The sequence below is a fragment of the Teleopsis dalmanni genome, chromosome 2 (assembly GCF_002237135.1).
Source record: "Teleopsis dalmanni isolate 2A chromosome 2, ASM223713v2, whole genome shotgun sequence".
Lineage (NCBI taxonomy): Eukaryota > Metazoa > Arthropoda > Insecta > Diptera > Diopsidae > Teleopsis > Teleopsis dalmanni.
In genome coordinates, this window is record NC_051847.1 from 141,878,232 (window position 1) to 141,885,264 (window position 7,033).

At 24.9% G+C, this 7,033-nt stretch overlaps 1 protein-coding gene across 1 annotated transcript in view; it reads right to left on the reverse strand.

The window, feature by feature from the left end:
- Positions 1-7,033, reverse strand: part of LOC119675852 — a 40,513-nt gene that overhangs the window by 30,156 nt on the left and 3,324 nt on the right. The gene's annotated exons all lie outside the window — the stretch shown is intronic.

Here is a 7,033-nt window from a genome sequence, read left to right on the forward strand (position 1 = left end):
TTATATCTCGGTTGATACTGAAAATGGAACACTTGACCTTTTCTCATACGTTGGTTTGCATTTCTTGAACCAAATGAACAAAGTTATCCATTTTATGGTTCTGGCAAATTCTCGACAATAATCTATCACCAGTTATTTGTGGATTTTAATTTACATTGCTCCATATGCTACAATGTCGGTTGTTGACTTTTTTATTAAGCCAAAAAATGTTATTTTGTGTAGTAAATTTTCGTGACTTAAATACATTCAGCGATTGTTAAACGATTCATATTGTAATTCCATTAGACAGAACATATGATGCTCTGGATGGCAGTTTTGTGTGAAATATGTCACTGCAATAGTATCGCCAATAGGAGTTTACAGAATAAATTATGCTTGTTGTTTTCAGTTATCTTGAAAGCACCCTGTATATAAACCCTGTATATAGTTTACAACAAAGACAATAATATTTTGAGAATGCAGTTTATTTTCAGATATCAAAGTAAATATTTGTGAAAACAGTTTTCGATTGTGGTAATTCAAATTCAATTCGAGTAAATGAATTTTACACACAATTGTGGATTTTATGGTATATGACATAATTTTATATATATATAATTATTTTTAAAATCATGACAATTTTTCCCGCAAAATTGCAATGTACTTCAAAAATATTTATAAATAAGTTTGAGAGATATGTTTAAAGGAAAATATCATAACATTGAATCAATGTAAATGTATGTACATTCATGAAAATTATACATAATTATCCATTATATTTTATAATATTAAGTATATAATTAGGAAATTATAATTGATTTACTTCATAGCATATTTTTATACTAGAGAACTAAATGTTCTTTGTGCTTACTTTCTAGCTTGTGATGACTTCCGTCACAGTTGCCTTTTAGATATAAACCGTTTTGGGTAGATCAGCTCAAAATTTGGTCAGAATTTTGATTTTAAAAATTTTGTTTGTTGAGTAACTATTAAGATCCTTAATTTTTTTAAAGTATTTTCAAAAGATATTACGCATAACGTAGCCTGATAATAGGGAACAATTCATTTAATAAATTTATATAAATTTAAATTTAAATTTATCTTAATATATTTTATACTTAATATATAAATTGTTAACCCTTTTTGTCGTTAGTAGTCATTATAATTTGAACACAATTTTATTTGTTTGTGGAGTAACTATTAAGTTCCTTAATTTTTTTAAAGTATTTTTAAAAGAAATTACGCATAACGTAGCCTGATAATAGTGAACAACTTATTTAATAAATTTATCTAAATTTTATACTTAATATATTTTATACTTAATATATATATTGTTAACCCTTTTTGTCGTTAATAGTCATTATATATAGTGTATCACATACTCATCCCACTGTTTTCAGTCTTTTCACTAGTTATATTCTCTCGTATAAATCTTAAACATTTGATATGGTTATTATAATATTTCATAATTAGAAATTTCTACATTAAATTAATTTCTCCAATCTTCGAGGTAATTTTTTTAAAGTGTACTACACTTTCAACTTTCGAGTGAAATTAGAGCAAAGATTTTTAAATACAACGTAGAGGGCACAGCTGAAAACTACTGTTTCTTACAATTAAGTTGTGCTTATCTTTTAATCCCCGCGATGCCAAACAATCTTTGAAATTATTTGAGGTTTCGAAAATCTTAAGTGGGTTGTTAAATAGTTAAGAGCATATATTGTTGCGTAAAAAGGAAACTAATTGTAAACAGTTTAGTATATGTAAAACGAATAAGATTTTCAAATTAAACAACACCGGTACCTGAAACTTTGCAAACAGAAGGAATAAAGTTTTTTATTTGTAAACCAAGCATCTTAGCAGAAAGTAGAATTAGATACTCAAATATTTGGAAGCGTAATTGAACTTTTGCAAGGACCTGCATTATTAATAATTGCAACCACAGTAGCGTATATAAATAAATAACTATACAGTAAAGAGTATATTTTACAGTTTAAGCTAACATACAACATTATGTTATAAAAAAAAAAATCAATTTCGAGATTTATGTAATAATTACTATTTCCTTAGTTACATAAAGATGAAGTCCTTGGTTTAGTGTATACTGAATTTATTCAGTATATTTGATATTAATTTAAATTATATCAAATAATATATTTAATATACCACACAAAATATTATTTACAATAAATAATAATTAATATTTGATATTGTGATTGCATTCCTAGTCAAGACAAGCAAATACTGTAATATATTCCGAAACGAGTGAGCTCTATAGATAGTATTTATTTTAGATAAAAGTTAATATTTCTATTTTATTTTTAACATTTCAACATCCACTACAAAGATAAATTTGTTCAAATTTAATTTGAAGTCAGATTAAAGCTATAAATATAAATTTATTTATATGAAAATTAGAGTATTTGTCTAAGATATTCTTGAAATTTTGATTAATATTTCATATTTATATTAGAAAGCCAACAAATGGAGTAATTTTCATATATCAAAAATGAGGTATACTGAAAATTTCAATAACAATATTGTAAGCACTTACAGAAAAAGCTTGTACCAAATACTATCTCAGGAATGGATCTACGTGAAATTGCAACATGTTAGAAATTTTCGAAAACGTTGAAAGAAATATGTATGTGAATGAAATTGTTTATGTGAATTTCCCGAAATGTATTGGGTGAACTATTATGTATTATGATTAACAATCATATTGTAAGCAATGGAACAAGCAGTACAATTGAACAATTAATAATATAATACATCACGTTTTAATTGTTGTTCATTGATGGATTTCATTAAAAATAGAGTTCCTATTACTTTCAAAGCTATAAAATAGTATCTAATCAAATTTGGTGTAGAATAAAGAAATCAATAATTAAACGCTGACATATATAGTTCAAATAGATTTTAATCGTTATTAAAAAATTCTTAACAAGGATGCGAAAACATTTGCAAGACTCAAAACCTGTCAGATCTTACTTTCATTTACGTAAACTATCTACGTATTCTACTTAAAATAGGTCTACTGGTATTTATATGATTAGCATGGAAAATGCAAATTTCTTTAAACATGACTGGTCAAGTAAAGTATCTTTGCTTAAAGAATGTCTTTACAGTCTTATACAGTAACTTATTAATTTTAATAATTGATTTTCATTTAAAAATTGTTTTATCTTTTCTAATCGGTCGATTTAATAAACAGTTTTTCTTTCCAAGTTCGGAAAGTAATTTTTGTATGGTAAGAGTAAACAGAAAGATTAAATGTAAAAAAACATCCAATCTGCCTGTAGGATACAACCATTTGTTTGCAAGTCCCAAAAATGAAAAACTCAATAGTTTTCCCATCAACTAATATCATATCAAGGAATTTAGAAAAAACAACTCATAAAGCTGAAGACTAAAAAACCGTAAAAAGCCAATGCATTCAATTGTTTCGCATTTGCGATTAGTGATGGACATTGTGTTGGTTCGGATAATAAATAATAGATCAAATATTAAATGGAAGCGATGGACATTGCATTGGTTATTTTATAATTTTATAATATTTATTGAGATTTGACTGGGAAAAACGTAAGACTAGTAAATAAATTGTAGTTTAAGCCATACCAGTTTGCAATTAACACTTCCTAATAAATTAAACCATTACTTAATAAGTTAGGAACTAATTGCCTAATAATAATAACTAATAACATCATACGCCTGATTCTCAAGTAAAGAAGTGAGGCAGCTTCAAAAGAATAAAATGTGTGATAGAAATAAATAGCAGTAGAATATAACACGGCAAAATGAAAGTAGAAAAAGCGTATAAGAAAGAAAACAGAAAATAAGTGACGTGTTGCTGTTTAAGTCAGAAAATTGTATTGCTAAATTAGTGATCAAATTAACGAATAATAAATAGCCGTATATTGCCGAGTTGAATTCAAGAAATACTAGACCAAGAAATGAGTTTATAACTAGTAATAGTTTAGCAATAGTAAATCTCAATCTATTTTCAAATTGTTTTCAACTAGTTTTATCAATTTAGGAAATGTTTGAGAATACAATAGGTCCTAATATAAGAACCACCTTTAGAAACTAATACTAGTTAATGATTTAAGAAATGTTTAAGAATGCTTTAGTTTTCAACTTGAGACCTGACAATAGACAACATATGTTACTCTCAAAGAGTTCAATAAGATACAATTTATAGCCATTTCACATTGATTAGAAGTCAATGTGAAATGGCTATATTAACACTATTAAAATCGTTAAAAATGTTTTAATATAAAATATAAAAGTCTTTGATTAATGTTATGAAAAGTTCTGTAGAGCGGTGTAGCAAGAATAAGTGAGAGAGGATACAAATAAATATATCTGAGTACATCTAAAAAATATAATAAAAAACAAATTGATTTCATATTAAAGTGTCGTTGTGTACAGTGCTTAAGGGAGGTAGGATTTGCGGCAAAATTTTTAAAGAACTCTATTTTATTTTATAAAAATTATAATATTTTATAATTTATAAATGTGATTATTTGCCTGTTATGGATATAGAAGTAGAAACCCCAAAATTTTTTTTATTAATAAGCAATTATAATCTGAGTCAAAAATTAAAAAATAATGCAGATTTGCAGATTCTGTAAAAAAATATTTAAATTCCAAAAATGTATATATTACAATTATGTTTAATCTACTTCACACAAGGTTTGAGAACAATAAACACTACTTAAAGATTCCTTAAACAAAATTTTTGTTGATTGTTATAGCAACATCGAATTCAAAAAAGTATATATAACTTGATAAATGAATTAATGATAACACAAACTGCATTTCAATAAACAATGATTTAAAACACAAATGAATTTTGTCAAATATTTGTCAGATCTTCATTTGTTTATAAAATGTTAATTTTGTTCATTTGCAACTTATTTTAATTTGTTAGCTCTTTATTCTTAGTGTTCCATATCTTATGAAAAAGTCGCGTTGCCAAAGACATTTTTTATTACTTATGTTTCGCTTTTATTTCACACATATATTCCTCAATGAACCTGATTAATTACTAGTTCACCGCTTTCTTATTGGTTTCCATGTAAGTTGGCGTGCATATAAAATATGTTGCATTTTATGTTGGCTGAATGAACTTTATTTTTGGTTTTAACATTTAATTATCTTTTCTTAATATTTAGTAGTGTTCATTTTAATCGTATAATTAATAATAATATTAAGATTATAATTAATATGATAATGTGAATTTTTTGAAATCTTTAATAACACTCCAATCGTAGACGACACAAGTTGTGTGATAACACTAAACTATTTTATTTACATATAACATTTATTTGTATAATAGATTCTCGAGTAAATTTATATATCTTTTAATTACTAATTTTGAAATAATTATTTTAACGAGTAATTTATGAATATCAAAATCATATGCTTATGAAATAACGATGGCAACCCAGCAAGAAATAAGAAAGCAAAAAAAAAAATGTAACCGTTAAACTGACAAGCACAACTCTTTAAATGCAATTTCATCTGTATTTCGCTTATATGACTTTTTTGATTTGGTATTTTCGTTTAAAATTATTTTTATAACTGTTATTGCTGCAATTTGAATTTTTAAAGTACTTTTTAAAACTTTATAGTGAACATTAAATTTGTGACATTATTCGTTAATGTATTTTAATAACATATGTATGAAAGATAAGTGGATATTTAAAGTAAAATAATTACTTACATTTTTGAAACCAATTAACGCAAAAGTAATAAAAAAGGAGAAACTGCTGTGACTGCGTAAAATTTTGTTTAAATATTTTTCAGTTAAATAAAATACATCATTACAAAAATAATGACTATATCTGTTGGAACGTTCACTTTAAGTATTTCATATAATAAGTAAAACACTTTAATATAATAATAACAATGGCCGTATAATTATAATTTCAGAACCGAAAATGTAAAATGGTAGAGTTTTTATAAAAAAAAAAAAGAATCTATTCTAAACACAAAAGTATTTACAAACGTATACACTTTAATACAAATATTTGATATTCAAACAAAAATCATTTCAATAACAAAAACCACTTTAACATGTGAATTAATTTAAATAAAGAAAGATTTCGATTTCAATAATATTGTAAAAACAACATTTAAAGATGTATTCAAATTAATACAAATGTTATTATTAAAAAATATAAGAAAATTATTAAAAAAATAATAGAAACTCCTTTATTTTGACATAATATGAAATTTGCACATAAAAAATGAATCACTTCAAAAACAACAACAATTACTGCATATGCCAACACACATAACAAAAATGTCTAACACAAAAACAACAACTATGCCTGCATATTCACTCACTTCAAAAAAGTTACATAATTATATTAAGACATTAACTTTAATAAAATTTCTCATTAATTTATTTCCAGTATTAGTTTTTATAACTATTATTATTTGTAGTCATTATTTTTTTTATATTTAAGTCTTTCAAATTAATTTCACATAAAATATACTTGTGATAATAAAAACCGATTTACTTCGGTAAGTGAAGCAAATAAAACTAATGCCAATGCTAGAGTTACAAAAACATTTCGTCTTTATATGCAAGCAGCGCAGTCAGCATAAATAAAATAAAAAAAACTAAAACGCAGCGTGGCTTTATGTTTAAAGAAAACAAAGGAAAATAGTGAAGAAAGGAATTATGGTCAACGTTGTCCAAGTTACGCAAGCAGCGCAGTCAACAAAAATAAAATGTAGAGAACTAATATGCAGCATCGCCTTACCTATAAGAAAACAGGAAAGGAAAAGTGAAAAAAAGAACGAATGATGGACAATGTTGGACAACGCTGTCCATTTTCAAAAAATAAAAATTTATCATTTTTGAACATAAATTTGAATACTAATTAATTTGATAATTGAAGAATTTTTAAATATAAAATAAGTGTGGAATAAAAAAAATTGAGTGTATAATGATAATAATTGCAATGATAATGAAGTGTTTTTCTAATATATAATAATCAACTTTTTAATAATATTTTTACAGTTACGCTAAAGTAATTGT